At 40.3% G+C, this 18,135-nt stretch overlaps 1 protein-coding gene across 1 annotated transcript in view; it reads left to right on the top strand.

The window, feature by feature from the left end:
* The window catches only part of LOC139686389 (igLON family member 5-like), a 534,172-nt gene that overhangs the window by 456,402 nt on the left and 59,635 nt on the right, over window positions 1-18,135 (top strand). The window lies entirely within an intron of this gene.

Here is an 18,135-nt window from a genome sequence, read left to right on the forward strand (position 1 = left end):
AATGATCTGCGGGCCGGGTGAGCCTGATGAGAATCGGCGGAACACCAGTTTCCTCGGGGCTCAGGGATGTGTTCATGTCCCTGGGAATCCCAACTGGGCCCCTGGGGATACATGGGGATCCATTCATTCAGCATTCATATCTACGTGCAAAAAGGTTATCATTTATGCAACCATCTTTATTTTAAAGAGATCGGTTCTTAATATTTTTTTATATTTTGGTTTTCACTTTTTGATCGAAATTCTGCACTTTTAACATTTTTTTTCCCGTTTTTTGCTTTTCCGTATTTGTTAGTTCGCAAATGTTGACAATGCCGTCCACTTTCCCATGCAGCATCACCTGAAGCCTTCCCATGACGACCTAGAAGTGCGTTTAACAATACGTTTTATGTATTTAGTTTTACGACACATTTTATCTGATACGTTGTATAATCTTTGCCAGATTGTTTGAAGGATAGGATTTAGATGGAAAATGATTCTTTTGGTGCCTTCACTTCTGTATGGTGGCTTTTAATGCCCACACGGAGCGGCCGTCTTAATTAACTCCGTGGCGTTGGGAACACCACTGAGGAGGGTTACGGGAAATGATCCCCGTTATTTTCTTCTGAAATTATGGATAAGGAAGGAGGAAAGTTGCACAATGGAATGATAAGAAATGAAAGGGCTCTTGGGCCAGGGGGAAGTGAGACCAATAGGCAAGACTAGGGCGCCGTGCGCCCTAGCGCGGTTAGCTGAGCGATTCACGGTATAGACCTCATCAAATGATGAGTTGAAGAAAAAATCAATGTTAAATACAGTCGAAAGGGAAGGATAAATGTTAATAATCACACAAAATATGATAAGAATTAGTTGGGGACAAGGGTTGTGTAATTTGCAGTTTTGGAGAAGTGGTTTTCTTTTCATTAGCAAGTTTTTCGGTGTGAATTGTCTCTCAATGGTCGTTGGAAGCGTTAAATTATATCGAAAACCTCTGTTTTTTAGGTATATAATTATCCTAAGAACCAATTTGCATGTGCAATGAAGAATAAATCTCGATGGAGGGATTGAGAACGGTATTGGGACCTAAAAATCATTTCATATGGATTCCTCACATCTCACTGAAAATATATCAGCTTCCGTTTACGGCATTCGACTATGTTGAATGGTTTGTCACAAAGCCGTTTCATTTCTTTGCAGGAGGCAAATCCACGCTAACGACTGCCAAAACATTTCATAGCTGTCTAAATGTGGAAAATAGACTGAAACTTGACAATATCGCGAAAATGTTTGTGTTAAAAAACATAAGAGGAATTTTCCATTAATGTGACGACACCTTGTGCTGCGGAAGTGAAATACAGCTTGTAGCTTCCTTTCCAATTTGACCCATGCAGCTGAAACCCGGAAATTGAAGATGTTTGATACTTAGTGATATTCCGGAAGTCATTGATTTAAAGTAAAACGGATTGTGAAGCTAAATAATTATTTAAAATGATGTACAACCCTTTCATCAATTAAATTTCGTTCAGGTTTATGAAATATTATCATATTTTGCATGCTAATTGTCATAATATTAAAGTAAGACTATTCATTTCTCTACCATGTCAACCTCAAACACATTAAAAATTTGGTGGAAATGTTGAAAATGGTCGATCAAAATGGTTAAAAATAAATCTAATAATAAATTAAAATTTAGAGGAGCCAATGCCTTTTCTTTGACAACTTTCGAACGACTGTCTTTGGGAGATATCCCTTTCGATGGTCCATTTTTTTATTAGAGAAAACGAGAACCGCGGAAGGACATTTGATATGAAGCGTTGGTATTAATTATACAGAGCGACGACGTGACCACAAGGGGGGGGGGGGGGGTAATCATGAAAACGAGGAAACTCTTGCGATGCGTGTGACGGAGCGACTGGAAATGCGGGTCCTAGGATTTCACGGGGCATTAGGAGGGGGGCAACCTCCTCTTCCCCTGCCACCTCCCATCCTCCTCCTATGAACCCCATCCCCCCGCGAGCGACTTCATCCCCGCCGGCCGGCTTATTCCTCGCCCCACTCTCCCGACCAGACTCCCCCCCCCCCTCGCGCGCCCACTTCCACCCTAATGAAGTTATCGGCCACCAACTTGGGACTCATTTCTCGATTAAATATCGCGTTCTCCGAGATAATTACTGTCGAGGGACTGGTCCCGCGGTAATGCCTCAGCCGTTCCTAAACGAGCTTATGCGTCGGCTGGGAAGCTGCCGCCTTCCCCTTGCCCTCCCCCCTCCCAACCGTGTGGTGCCTCTCCCACATCCCACTCCCCTCCTCCTCCTCCCCCTCGCCCCGGTCTCATTTCCCTCCTTGAGCGCGAGTGACGTCATCCCGTAGAGATAGAGTGGGAAGGGGGTAGTAGGGGGTGGTGTGACGTGAAGATGGAGCGAGTGGGTTTTGGGGGGCGGGAGACGGTGGGTGGGTGGGCGACTGTTGGCGCCTAGTGTGGGTGTAAAATGGATGTGGATGAGAGGACGACGGGCGGAGGTGGACGACTCGTGAAGAGCTATTGACTCATGGGATCGCGCGATTATCTGCAACTACATTGTGCCGAATTTACTCTTCGAAAAGAATAACAAATTCGTTTTGCAGAATCCGATTACCTTCCTAGCGGTTGACACGAAAACTTAGAAAAAAATATGTCTTTTAAAGGCTTCAATTCCATGTTGAATATCAGTTCAGTGATATCGTTGGCATGAACCCTCCTGCCAAACACCCTAGTGGTGGCTTCCCTTGGGTACCTTGTATGCATGTATGAATAAAAATAGCCTACTCTTATTTGTTAACTTAAATCACAACATCGCTGGAAATAAACGATAGCAGTTATTTTTTATCTGTAATGAAAACCTTACAGCTACAGTTCAGGTCGAATCTACTTCATTTGAAAACTCTGAGTATGACATTTCAAAATAATCATTTCCATTCTTTTGCCGCAACTTGCGCTCATTTAAAAGTGGTTATAAGGGTTTAAGTTTTCGTTTGGGAGAGCTAATAATATGAAGTGAGGTTTTGCGCTTCCCAGACCCTCGCTCGTGGGATGGGTAAGCCAAGTTAGTAGGTTAGACGTACCTTTCATTTTTAGAGAACAAATATAATCTTATTAAAGATTATAAACGTTAGCGGTTGAAATATTTCAAAGTACCTTTGGAAAAAGTTTAACATTTTAAGTAGCGTTGAAAATTTATCTTCTTATAAAACATGAATTTCAATCACTCAGTACACACTTTTAGAGAATTTCTCACGCTGGTTATGGGTAATTGAATTTTTTTATAGTTTAGACAATTGTTAACTTTTTTAATAGAATAAATAACCCATTGGAAGCGGAATTGAAACTGACGCCTTTCAGTAGAATTTAATGAACGACGTTGTTGTTGGAATGACTACAATGCAAATTACCATTTCATAGTCTCCAATGATCAAATCTATTTTAATATTAAATCAAGGTGACGTATAAATTTAGAGTCTAATGCGCGTTAATGTACTTAAAAAGATTATTCAAGCCATATGACTTGTTTGGAGTCGGGGAGAACACGTGTCTGCCTTGAAGTAAACGACTGAAGTGAAAGTGAGCAATTCATTTCCACATCCATACTAATAACCCGTGATCCACCCAAAAGCGTGTAACAGGGGGTGCAAGACCTAGGTTGAAAGAGTAAGGGAGGGGGTAGAGGGAAGATGTTTTAAGGGCTGATGGAAGGAGGATAAAACATTCCCTCAAATTCCAAGAAAAGGCGTGAATGCTAATGCACACATATTTACAAATTTGATTGAAACTTTTAAAAAAGCACAAATGCGACCCACTGCAGAAGCTCCCAGGTATAATAAATAGAAGGAAGTAAAATTGATCATCAAACAGCTACCCGTTAGATCGCCGCCATAGTAAGACAGTTCATGCCGACCTGGAAAGCAAAAGGGAGAAATTTATGCTTACATTTAACTATTCTACTATTGTTTCTTACTACCAATGCAGCGGCGATTTTGTCCTTTGAAGTGCCCTCCGGAAGGCTCAGGTTGCTAGGCCAGTCGAAATAGATTCGAGCACTCGCGGCAACATTTTGGAAAATGGCGCGACACCTAAGGTCTAGAGCAAGCATTGCTATGGCGATCGTGTCGTTTCCGTTGTTATTCCCCGGAGTCATGCAGAATTGCCGCGGTGATCGAGCGGGGGCCGTCCCCGAGGCGACGTGGCTCACGGGACTGAAGATTCAGAGGGATTGGCGGGGCAGAGGGGGAGGGTGGGATTCGGGCTGAGCTGCGAATGGGGGTTAAATGGAGGCGAACCGCAAGGGGAAGCAAGTTCGGGGGCCTTCCCGCCCTAGGCAGGGGGGGGGGGGTGGATGAGGTTGCGGTGTGGAACAGGGGTGGATGACTGCACGAGTTTCGCCCAATCCGGGTCGAAATTTGAGCGGATATTGCGGAGCGCCTCTTGCCGGTCCGAAATCTTAATCCGTTTCCTGTCACCATCGATCCCGCGACCTTTCTTTTAATCCGTCCCCCTGGCGCCGTGTCACCATGAAGGTCTCGTGGCGTCATGCACTCGCGCGAGATTAAATTCTTGCAAAGTAATTTCATTGCGGAGATATAAACAAAGCTGATATATTAATTCGAGAATCAATCCCTCTCGTTTTGGATCCGGAGCGTTTGTATGCGAATTCATGAAATGATGCTCTATAAAATCCGTTCGAGGAAAATGGTGTGGGGACAGTATTAAGGGGGTTATCATCAATCATGATTGAAAAGACTCCGTAAAATAATCCATTACTGATTATAATAATACAAAAACAGGTGAAAATTGTTACTATTATTTTTAGTTAGATCTATAAATAAATAAATTACCAACCTGTTGAGAGTTCACTATCATAGAATAACTTACGCAGTTCAAGATTCCCTAATATGTGCTTGTGAGGTAAATTGTAAAATGTTTGATATTATAAATAAAAGGTTTTCGGTATCGTAGAACGCGGAATTGGAAAAGAGCAATGGACACGGATTTTTTGGATAGCAAAAAAGCTCACTACTAGCAAACTACTCGCATAGCTAGAAGCATGTGGCATAGACAAAAATATCTTGTACTGAATGAAAGACTTTTTGAATGGTCAGTCACGAAGAGTAGTCAGTCATAGATGGTGTTACGTCTAATGAAGTAGATGTCACTCCAGTGTTACCAGAAAAGTGCTATCGGGCCTCTTTTATGTATTATTTCGTTAACGACATTAACATTGTGGTCACTATTAAGAACTTTAATTTATCAACGATCCAGTTGTTCAAAGAGATATCCGTAATCTTGAGGATCAGTAAGCTTAAGCAGATGACCTGTAAATGCTACGCTGTTGCGACACTTGACGATTGGTTTTAAACTAATCAAGTGTATAGTGATGAATTTTTGGAAAAAGGGAAATTTCCTCCCGAGCACCTACTGAATCAGAAACACCGAAATAATAAGTTTAGACTCGATTAAATACTTACATGTAGGCATTAACATAACCCATCATTTCTCCTGGGTGAAACATGCACCGGAAATATATGGACAATGTAACTAAAAATGAAGATTTATTAAAAGATTATTGGAGAAATTTTACGAGAAGGGTGAAGTGCGATGTTATCTTTCGCTGGTTGGGCCTCATTTAGAATTCTCTGCTAGGGTATGGGATCCTCACGAAGTTGATTGATTGGCCAGTTAGATCGCGTGTAGCATAGATGAGCCAGATTTTTTAAACGTTGTTATGATAAAATGAAAAGCGTACAACATAATTTAATTACAATAAAATGTAAAGATCAAGTGTAGAACATATGAATATAAGAAGAAATTTTTCTCACGAACAATAAACGATCAGAATTAGGTTGTCCGATCGCGTCATAGGGGAAAAGTATTATGAGTCAAAAGTAGCCTGGTTTTAACTTGAGCACGCCCTGCCACGCACCTTAGCGGTGGTTTGAAAGGTACCATGTCCTTACCCGTGTAAACTTTCCATTATGAAACCATTAATATGTACGCGGGATGGCTAAATCGTATGCGTGGATCATGTACGAAGATTAGTCCTAGATCGCCAGAGTATTTAACAATTTCTCTGATTAATTTCTATCAAATTGCAGTAATTCCACTCCGAATGACGGCGCAGTGATCCAATTCGAGTCTAGTGATTCCATCCCAGAGCTAATGAAGGCAAGTAAGGTATGGTAAAAATTGAGAGCTCTTGCAGGTCTTTTCGAATAAGAGACCCTCCAAAACGTTTTTGGTAGATCTTCTGAAGTTAAATTGTGAATACGTGACAGAATTGATACACGCAATACTGCAATGGAAATTACAGTAACAAATTGCTTCTTTGCCTATAACCTGCGAAATGCTTTAAGCATTATGTCACTCTTCTGTCTTATGGTGTAATAATGCGCTACGAAACAAAAAATAAGTAGGGAGTGCATGAGAAATAACTGAGCTAATGACTCAGATATTTTGTGTAGAGAAAATTATAGAAAACATCAGGAAATCATTCTTATTTGTCATAAGTAGGGATGAAATTTCAAACAAAACTTGAGAGTTGGCGAAAGTGTTTATTGGGTTGGTCATAATTCATGCGTAAACTTAAGTAGTTTTGTCACGTTAGTAATGGCGTCATTGAATTGTTTTATTTTAATTAACCTTGCTTAGTCTGTTTTATCACCATAGTAATCGAACTTGTAGAATAAATTAACTGACCACAGGATCCCGTTATAGTATGCCTCCGAGGTTTTCAATTAAGATTCCGTGTCAATGCTTTTTATCATCGTAAAGTGATTAATGGTTTTCAGCCTTTTTGGAAACCCCAGCAGCATGTTGTAATGAAAGCGGCGAAAAAACCCATTGCATGACAATCAATCACATACCGCGTGAAAATTCCAATACCCAGTCATTTCTAAGGTCGATTTTATCTCAATTAACTGAAATCGGTAATCATTATTTTAAATTTGACATACTTTGCTTTCGTGGTTTCCAGTCATAGGATGTGATTTATAGTAATTATTACCCAATTCCCATCTCCCTCGTGAATGTAATGCTGAAAAATGGGCATTGTGCAAAGTTTGAAGTTTACATTCATGGATTCATGAAAAGGTCTCCGTTATGGTCCTAAGACTAAACGTTGGTTCACGTCTTCGGCGGAATTTTAGCCTACCCGTAGCTACGTTATCCGTTCCAAATATTTCAATGCCAGCGGGATGCGAATTGAAATATGTGCAATATTTTTCATACTTTAAACGATGCGTGAGAGGGCATTCCGCAGCAAATTGAATGACTTGTTAACTACACACACTATGGACTTAAAAAATTCTCCTTTCGCAGCCAAGGCAAAAAAGTAAGATGGTATTCATTAAGCAGAACAGGCGGTTTTTTAACCAGAACAACTCAAACCTTGGAAGTTATATGTAATTGTCCAGAAGAATCACTCAGGTTTTAACTGGAATTCTCCAGCTGACATCTGTGCGCTCCGCATGGCACTCGTAGATTCGTGCACACAAAAATATTTCTTCTGCGCTCTTTGAGGAAATGCGTTGCTCACAAGGTACTAAATTAAAATACTGGTTAAATTTTCTAGATTCAAATCCCGCTCTCTAACTTTATCCAGGAGCCCCAGTAGTGATCAGTTTTTCCCTTAATCAAATATGTTACTGCAGCTTTCGAGATTTCCGCCCAAGCGTGGCAATATGCACCACCGTGAGGTGCTCACGTTATATTTTTTATATTGTATAGTACCCCACCAGCAGACACCAGAATGTGAGGCAGGGGTTGATTTACCCACCAAACCACTCCTGACCCAAAATACTTTTCCACCTTGGCGGGGTCGGTCAAGGTTATTCTGATCCCCGATCTTTTGTCGGAGAGATGTCGTCTTAAAATTATCTGTTTCACAAAAAAATCCCTCTAATTTTTTTGACATGATCTCTCTTACCGTATTAAGATGGAGGTAATAAAACATTTTTAGCATAATTGCTGAAGAGACGTCCTTCCATTTAAGTAAGAGAAATAATGGTTAGCTTAATCTTCGCTTCGTGAGTGAACCCCAACAAAGTTCTTCTAATAATCTTTGGACACGCTACTAAGTTTATCATAACAACGTTCAACAAATCTACCTCCTCTACGCTGCCCGCGAATCAATTTGGCAATCAATATGCATTCGCGAGGATCCCATATACTAGCCGCATATTCTAAATGAGGTCTAGCGAGCGCAAGAAATTTTTTCTCCTGATCCTTTCATCACGTCTCGCCACTACTCTTCTAATAAAACGCATTTTTTTGTTATTTTGTCCACATATTTCTTGCATGTTTTCCATCCAGGAGAGGTCGTGAGTGAGGGTAATACCTATGTATTTAATCGACTCTGCACTTTCAATTTCGTATCCCTGATGCATGATACGTTGGGAAAGAATTTCCTCTTTTTCCAAAAATCCATCCCGCTCAATTTGAGTCCCGCTTGTCTCTTCAATCGTCTCTGAAAGAAGCAATCATCAAAAGTTAGATTCGCTTGCTAAATTCACTTAGAAGAATATGACCGCCTACTTTAAATTCCTAATTCTAATTTTTTAGTCGGTCTTGGGCACAATCTACTGAGACGTGAGTGGCTAATGGTGGATGAAATGTATTCGTGAATAGCTGAGCGAATCAAGCACCCGGGAGAAAGCCTAAGGGTGTTAGAAATTGGAATCCCGCCTGGGCCGTGTCTACTCCCGATTAATAATTTTTCGAAAAATGGCCGCCGGGGCGAACCGACCACCCATCCTATTCACAGCCACCTCACTCACACAAGTTGGCGAAAGAGCACGAGCAAAAGTTAAATAAACGGCAATTGGACGCGCGAGTAGGTTCACGCGTAATTAAGCAGGGCTCGCAGCCCGAATGAAATTCCATATTGCATTAATTTATTTGTTAATCCTCGTTTTCCAAAGGGAAGGACGCCAGGGAAATAATAACACCCAGCGTAAGTAGGTTAATGTAAATCCGGCCGCTGGGGTTGCATCCGGAATCGTTGAGAGGAGTGGAAGGGAATATTTCGCAAATGGGCGCCATAAATTCACTCACGGCAACACCTGAGTGACCTAATACCCTCCCTCGCCTTTTTACATCTTGATTCATGGGTGCGCTCCTATGCCTCTCATCTTCCATTTATCTCGGTCGCTTTTAAAGTGCTCGCGGTGAAAACGGGATGGAGCCGCGGCTCACGAGGGGCCGGGGTGGGGGGCGGTGTGGAGGGGGCGTGGTGCCGGCGCGGGGGGAGAGGGGACGGCGGGAAAGCCGAGCATTGGCGGATTTTTGAGGGTGTGAAATTGCTCCGGGAGAAAGAGCCGCTCTCACACTTGTCTCCCTCTCTCTGCGTTCCCGTCCGCTGTCTTCTATAAGCCCGCGCCTCTTATGGAGTGTGGAGTGCAGAGTCTACTCTGTGCCCACGCATTGTCTCATACCCGGGGTGTTGGGAGTGGGACCTCGCTGAAACGTGCGAATGCTAAGTGGAAATGATTCGACCACGTGTTCATGAAGTTCACTGGTGGCTTGTGCTGGAAAATATCTAAAAAACTGTCTTCGAAGCAAGGGGTGGTGGAAATCGTTTGCCCTGAGAAATGAGAAGTTGTAAGGGCAGCATAAGCCGAAGAAAATGGTTATTTATAATATTGATTATAAATAAACATTTATAATTAGTTGACCTTAACTCTTCTTGAGCTTCACGCATGTCTCAAATTCAATCTCTCAGTTCCATATTCTCTACTCTGTAAAAAAGAAACTATTTTGCTAGTCACATGTGCAGAGAGAAACCAACCCGTATGGAATAACGATACGAGACTAAATTTTGACTTTATGGCTAAGCTAATGAAGTCTGGAAAGCCATTTATTTACTGAAAATCACTAAAAATATGTTGGTTTAGTGTGTTAACCTTAAATATAATAAATCGAGGGTTAACCAATTTACCATTTGAGGTTTACCTTCGATACTTCGGATGCGCAAAGCGTTTCTATATATTTTTTTAAATAATCCAAAATACGTAGCAGAGAGGCAAATGTTTGGAATAATTTTCCTCTCTAGAGAGAATAGTACATTTTACGATAAAGTTCAAAACATTCCCAAATACTTCAAATTTTTATTTAGAAGCTGATGCACAAGGTGTTTGATAACAAAAGCTCACTCTATGTAGTTCCTGAGATAAAAAGCGAGGGCACCTACCCGCTTCTAGGCATCATTTTGTCTCCTCTATTGTCAATTGATCGCGAAGTATGGCAGCCCAGCTGACTATGTGCCATGTTTTAATTAACCTGAATCGGGGAAAACTTGGTCCATGGGTCAGTGACGTCGTTTGGAGGTAATTGGCCACAGTTCGCCATCGGTGTGCAATATTATGTCATTTTGACCTTGCCTCTTATGATTGATGACCGAACGATCCGCTAGAGAAGAGGGTCGGCGGTTGGTGAATTTCAATGCAAAATTTTACGCTCCGAGGAATAAATCTGTTATTTGGCCTCTAGCCAAATTGGACGATAAGGGTATACGAGTATAAGCGAGTTTATAAACAAGTTTTGGCTTTCTAGGAAAAAGGTTTTCTAATGGCCGATTGCCAAGGCGTGTGTGGAATTAATCGCGTAACAGTGGAATACCGAAGTTTATAAAGTATCTGTTCTAGCTTTCTCGGAAAGAGTTTTGCTTGTTTTACATGGCAGTAAACCCATTCTTTTTTACTTCAGCAAAATTGGTTTCTATGTAAGACGGAAAAGTAACGATTAAGAGTAATTAATATATCTACGTATTTATTTTAATGCAAATCTGAAAGCATCAGCTCATTAAGTTTTCGCTCTACTCATTATCATTCATGCATACAAAGTGGCCTGTTCAATTAAAAGTTAAATTACGGAGCAGTACTTATATCATAATAGTATTGGTAAAATGCAACGCAATCTAAAACTTGAGAAGGGCGATCGATGCAGCATGCATGATATCAAAGAGTTAATTTTGGAGGCAATGGGTATTATTTCGGGAAAATGGGATTATGGGGCATGCAACGTAATTGGTCTAAATAGAAATATTTTTTAGAAAAGTTGGTTAGACCATTTTGTTCATCGTGGATACTTCTTATATGACATTGTCAAATTCCTAGCGAGTATTCTTCGACTCCTCTTCGGTTATGCGTATATGACTTAACATCGATGAAAGCGTATGTTTTTACTATCCAAAAATAAGGGAATATTGAATTGGAAACTCATAGGTAATCCAAGACATTGTATAGGGTCTGGGTAGTTCATATCACGTGATGAGAAATCGGAAATAGCGGCAAAGATATATGGATTATCTTATGTGGGAAAAAGTTACGCGCATGTGAGGTTGGTAAATACCGAAGGATCCTATTGGGGTATAATATTGCTGCGTATGTAATGTAAAAGAAGAAATTGATAATTTGGTTGAATGGTGAGAGAATGAACGGTTGAAGGAAAAATGAGTATATTAATATATTGTAACTTCTTCAGCTCCTTATAAAATCTAAATGCCCGGAAATAACTTATTTGTTTCCAAATATCATAAATTTTGACAATTTTTTATAGTCCAATATAAATATGTAGTCAACATGCATGAGGTGCACCGCGGTAGCTTGTAGGTTTGTTTTTTATCATGCGGTCGAAAACAAATTTAGCAAAACCGTAATATTTATCAGTTCTACCTTTCTGATTAACATCTCAGATATTTTCGTTTGAATCAGAAATTGTGAAATAATATTGAATGAATGTGAAATAGAGTTTGAGATGGAATTTTCAAAGTGGAGAATAAGATACTCTCTTACAAGACGTTGCAGTATTTTACATTAGAATTGGAATTCATGCGCTAAGTATTTAAATGCTTGGTGCTGGTAGACTATTCGATTACTAATGTCGTCGAAAGGACGAATAAAGTCGTTATGGAACATTCAATAACTATTTTAATGTAGCTAAACAAGTAACTCAAACGTCAGTCAACCCCTTTGATACGCAACTTATTGCTTACTGCTACGGTTAAAAGAGAGAAAATTAGGTATTAATTGCCATATCAATTAAAAGGTATAGTCGAAAGTGATTCAATTTTTGAGCAACCTTCAAAGGGTTTATTCATGTTTTAATTACCGAGCAGAGGGAATAAAGAAGGGGAATCCAATTCTATATCCAAATATTTCCTATTGTCATCGTGGGCTGAATAATAACAGAAAGCAACTATAGCCAAACGCCGTAGCCTTATAAACTATTTTTGGAAAATTCTACTTATTACTCAATATTTCTGCCTGAGTTCGTCTTCACTGTGGAGTAGGAAACCAGAAATTGGCCCTTAAATTATATTTTTCAATAAATTAAACTTTTGGCCCTCAATAATTAACTCAATTTCCATCTACAAACAAGAAAAAATAAAGTCTTTGTTTTAGAATATAAGAAATTCCCATCGCCCAAAGTAAACACCCAGTGAAATGTAGATAGCTTTCCGGAAAGTAATATTTTCAATTTTTAAATTCACTGTATTTTGTATAACTGAAAAATATTACCATTTTAAATAAATAAACTCTCGACTATAGAATCATTTTGCTTTAACGACTGATTTTAGCCAAAAGATTCTTTTTGCCGGAACAACTGATTTTAGCCAAAATATTCTAAAACCGCGAATTTATTTACTTAAAATGGCAAAAATCGTAAATTATGCATTGAAAAGTGTATTTAAAAGTTTTAAATATGATTTCCCGGAAAAGCCATCTTTAATTCGTAGGATGTTTATTTTGGGTGGTGGCAACCTCGCCCCTGGTAGCACGAGCGGCCTTCTCTCCCCTCCGGAGTTTTCTTTGCTGTCCTCCGTACACCGCTTATGTTGATTTTTCCGAAAATTATTCTCCAGGGCGCCCGAAAACCTGCGAATACATGCGTATCGATCAGACCTATCTCAACTGACGGAAGGCCCTTTGATACCGTCTGTCTCTTCCTTAAGGAGTTGGAGAGGAAAAAATAAACAATATTTTTTCGGACCATTTTACCCCTTAACGGGGGGCGCTCTCGTTCTCCTGTCCCAAACCTCTCTCTTCAACCAAAACAGCCTTAATAGTTGTTACTTAAGGGAGACACCCTTGCTTCGTCTGCTTGTTAAGGCAGAAACCCTTGCTCCTCTTTCTGGAGGAGCGTACCACCTGCTATTTTTCGGAGTGAAAGCAAGAAAGAACGTGCGAAAGACAGATTTTCTCCCCATACTTTCTTTCATTTTCCCACTCAATTTTCATTTTGACCCGTTTTGCGTCCCATTTCCATCTTTGCCCACCCTCTCTTTCTCTCAGTATTCCGTCCTTTTTGTGTGGAAAGCCCTGGAGTGGAGGTAGGGCAAATGGATTCCTTTCTTTGGAAGCCCCTCGTATTTGTTATTTTTCCAGTCTTTTCTTCTTCCGATTTACTTTCGCCTATGTTTCTACTCTCTTTCTCCATTTTTCTCTCTCCCTCTCTTTCGCCCTCTTTCTCCCTTCGTCTAACTCTCTCGCCCTTTCCCTCTCTCCCAAGGCTTTAAAAAGGTTTTGACGTCCCAGTCATCAGCCCTCGACGTTTTTCTTTAGTGGGTAGACTACCTGTCAACCTGATGGGCATCAATTTAAATCATTCTGTTGTTTTTCTTTCCTTTCGGAGGTTATGGAAAAAAAGGGATGTGTCAAGATTCCGCCTTCCATTTTTTCGGACAATCCTTTTAATTAAATGCTCGCAGTTTTTGTCATATTGGGGTGTGATGGTGGGTAGATTTAATGCATCCACACATTACATGGTTGAGAAAGAGGTAACTCTATTTGTACTTAATCCGTGTAATTCGTGTTTTAACCTGCAATAGACAAAAAAAGTCATTGATTTAACGAATAGATATAGTAATGGTGTTCGCTTCACAAGAATAATGCTTTGAATCCATTTCTGTGCGACGCGTTGCTCAATGTCATCTCTCGTGCTCGACCTTTTTACATTTAACGGCCGGAAATATTTTGATTGAGGTTTTGAGCACTTCACAATAAAGGAGCTATATTATTATGCAAAGAAACTTAAAACGATTAACATACGTGCTTATAAGTCACATAAATCTTACTTCTTGTTCAGCAATTGGAAGTTGGAATTTCCAATGTAATTGTCATGAATATATTTACATGTATGACAATGCCCCCAGTATTGTCATGGTGGAGCTTAACCGAGTTTGTTATGTCTGACCTCAGGCGCGTGACCCGGCGTTTCAATCTCTTGAGTACCTAAAAGTGAAAGGCCAAGTTGACAGTTTCTCCCTATGGCGCAAACTCAAAATGGACAATTCTTCGGACGTCAAAGAAGACAAAGAGTATCATTTTGATGCTAGACTTCCTATTTCGCGCTTTATTGGGGCGGGGGGATGATTTTGTGTACCACTCGCTCCTCAGCCTTTTCGATTATGGACCGTACTCAAACATCCAGGGTTCGTCTCAGGGTACGACAGGGTTGAAAAGGTCCTGCTCATTTTGAATAAAACCCAGCAATTCTTGACAGCGCGAAACTCAAAGTTCTTTCTGGTCTTCTGGCACCACTTTCGGCACAAGCTTCGGGCAGACCTAGCGTTTTTCCAGATCCTCGGTCACTATCCCATGTACCGCATGTGTGGACATGTGTCGGGTGTCTGTAATTTGCTGGATGTTCCATCGACGGTCGGAACATAAAACGTCGTGCACATGATTCACGTTTTCGTCGGTTCTGACCGTTGTTGGGCGTCCAGAACGGGGTTTGTCGGCGACATCCTCCAGGCCCTCCTTGAGCGCCTTGTGCCAACTCTTGGACTATGCCCTTGAAATGCGGTCATCCTCGGAGGCCTCTTGAAGTATCTGGAATGTTTCGGTTACATTATTTCCAAGCTGCACGCAAAACTGGATGGCGCATCGCTGTTCAAGCGAAAGCTCCATCGCGCCATGCTAAAAAGTCGAAAAAAACACTTCACGCGAAGGCACAACTTTCCGCGTAGACTGCTCGGAGCAAACTGGCGACCGGCTGCGTTGAAAGGGCAGATCCCCCACCACATTTCCCGACCAGTTTTACCACGCTGCCATAGATATTCGCGTCACACTCGCGCATTGCATGCTTTTATTGTGTACCCTGTATTACGTTACATTTTATATAAACCAGTTTCAGAAATGAATATTGGGCAGTCTTTTTTATCTAGCAGTATAAAATTTTGGTTAAGTCGGAATTCATGTCCATAAATGTATTTATTTACCTGTTACGCTTTCACTTGTAAACAACGAAACTCCTGACGCCAAAATCTGTTATACGCACAGAGAAGTGATGGGGTGTTAAAGTTAAAATGTATTACTGTTTTACAAAAGTCACAAAGATATGAATAAAGTGGAGTCTTCTTCTCCGTTGATAATTTTTAAATTCGTTGTCCCAATTAAAAATCCACCGTTAAAAAGCTGTATATTTGACAAAATGAAACGTTTCTCATTTCTTTGCGATTTCTCGAGCAATTCTAAAGGGCTCAATGAATATCTATTGGACAGGAACATCAATTTATCTAGGATGTCGATCAATTAGTCGAAGAGTAGATGAAAATCGTTTCTGTTTTCAGTCTGTGAGTTCCTAATTTTTGCGTTCCTTTTTAAAGAAATTAGTTCTGTTGCTTTTTTACGGTTTGGCTAGAGCTACATTGATGAAGAATATTTAATTAGCAGCATCAGTAATTCAATCCCAGGATTGGCTTACTGCAGCCACTATATTCTTCTCTAAATGAAGGTAAGACTGAATATTCTAGGGAGAATAATGTGGCGATTTCCCCTTGCCTTCCTCATCGCAGTACTGCGGCCGACGCCGTAAACTTCGCTCTCGGCCGCAGCTGTGGCAGCTGATGCCGGGCCGACCCACTCGACCACCAGTGCCTAATGCTGCCGCCTCTCACCGTGGGTTCAGGGTAGCTATGCCCGTTCGGGCAGTCAATGAACATTTCGGGGGGAGTCTATATAGTATACCTTGTTGCCTCGTTCCGAAATACCATTAACTTTTTCTTAGTTGAAAAATGGTTTCGCCTATTACGGGAATCGAACCAGCGACCTTCGGCTCCATAGGCAGACACGCCTCTTTTGGTCTACTCCCGCTTCAATTTTATTATATAGAATTTAAATTGGGTATTAATGAAATAAATATACCTAGTTATTCTCAATTCCTGTTTTCAAAGGGAAACATATTTATTTTAAAGTCGTATTTCCTTTCATTTATGTGAACCGTGTTTAGTTGCTATTTCACAAGCCTGCTTATTCCTACATCAAGAAGAGTAAATCTGCAAGTGAGAAGAGAGGTGCACCAAAAGATAAATGTTACAAATTCAATAAATATTGTTGGATAACAGGCAAAACAAATCGCTGCCAGTTCGAATGCATGGATGCGATTGGTACTCGAACACGGAATCAGTAATAAGGACGTCAATAGAAAGCAAAGCGCTTTAAGTGCCTGGGGCTATTTTGCATTTTTAACATGGTAAATAGTTACGCCGTGCACTAATTCAGCATTATTTGAAACTGCTGTACGGTGAAATATTAATTAACCTTAAATATCTAGAAATATTGAATGTTTAAATTGCTTGAGTACAGTCGAAGTCTGATACTATGAATAATTACGTTAATGAATTAAAGCCTTAAAGTAGGCACAGTAAATACCAATGCAATACTCTTAGTACTAAGTATGGCCATATATTCAACCATGGCGATGCTTTTACGGAACATGTCAAAGTCAAGAAAGCAAGGCTATGCAATACCGGCAAACTTTGTAGCATTCGAGCTCATCATTTCCGGCCAACTTGTACGGCAATATACTTGTTCGTTTTATCGGATTGTCTTCAGTCTGCCATGAGGGACAATTTTGGCCCCAAAGCGAATGCCAAATTTTAGTAAGGGATCTACTTTCACTATGCGAAACAAGCTTGTTATATTCCAGAAGGAACTGGCTTCATAGCCAACATACCGTCTCCCTCGCCCCACCTCTGTCAAATCGACGCAGTTAACTGGAGCACCAGGGCACGAGTAAGTAAAAGGGGCTTATCTTTTCTCTTTTAGCATAAAACTAAGATTTTTTTTACAATAATTACCCGGAATAGAATGGCGTGGAGGGTAAATATTTGGATGTACGTACCATCGAAGTTCTATGTAGGACTTCACAGCAAGTGCTAAATCTTTTTTGGCTCGTTTTCTGAGTTTTTCTGATACTTGAGCATTTTAGAGATTTTCCAGAGAGGTGTTAAAAAGACCGAAAAAGATTATTATGAGGAATAATACCCTCAAGCACTATGCTCCGCAGCGACTTAATTATTTTTGATAAAGTGTCGATAGCGGGATAAAGTTTGTGGTCTCTCAAGCCCATGTATTTATGGTCGATTAAATAAAGTATCTCAGCCACAAAGTTATAAATACAACTAATTTACATAGTTTACATTATAACCATGTGGATGAATATAAATTGTGTCATAGAGTTGTGTATACATCGTCACGGAAGCAAAACAGACTACGCGTTCCAGTGCAGATAGGTGGAAAATACGCCTGCTGTGAGATAATTTTGATACATTCCATTTTTAAAACTTTAATTTACGCCTCAACATTATGCAATATATCTAATTATTTAAACTAATTTAGCAAAATATGAAATAAATATCTATTTTTGATATAAAAATAACTAATGGTGCCTCTAAAACAGAGTAAGATTTGATTATATAATTATTAGGGTATATGAGTTTATATTGTCCATGCGTAAAATGGAGATCTTTTGATAAACAGTTTCTTTTTTGATCAGCGGAAACGTATTGGATAAAATCATTATATACCGGTGTCGAAATCCAATATCACAGAATAAAAGTCCCTGACTTTTCTCACAAAATTAGTTCAGGTGCAAATAGCCTCATTGATATACTTCTGTCTAGTGTAATCTCCTGAGATGAATATATTTATCAGAGGCCCATGCAATCTTCTTTGAGAGCTTGATAGGGGGGGACATACATATATGACCCCCGAATGCTATCTCCTCCTTCACTTCTCCATGATCAACTTCCCAGAAATATAACCCACTCCCTCTATCACCTACACATCCTTCGCCCTTTCTCTCCTTTCACCCAACTCCAACCCCTTTACCCTCCTATGACCTTGACC

The sequence above is a fragment of the Hetaerina americana genome, unplaced genomic scaffold (genome assembly GCF_022747635.1).
Source record: "Hetaerina americana unplaced genomic scaffold, ioHetAmer1.1.p SCAF_14, whole genome shotgun sequence".
NCBI lineage: Eukaryota > Metazoa > Arthropoda > Insecta > Odonata > Calopterygidae > Hetaerina > Hetaerina americana.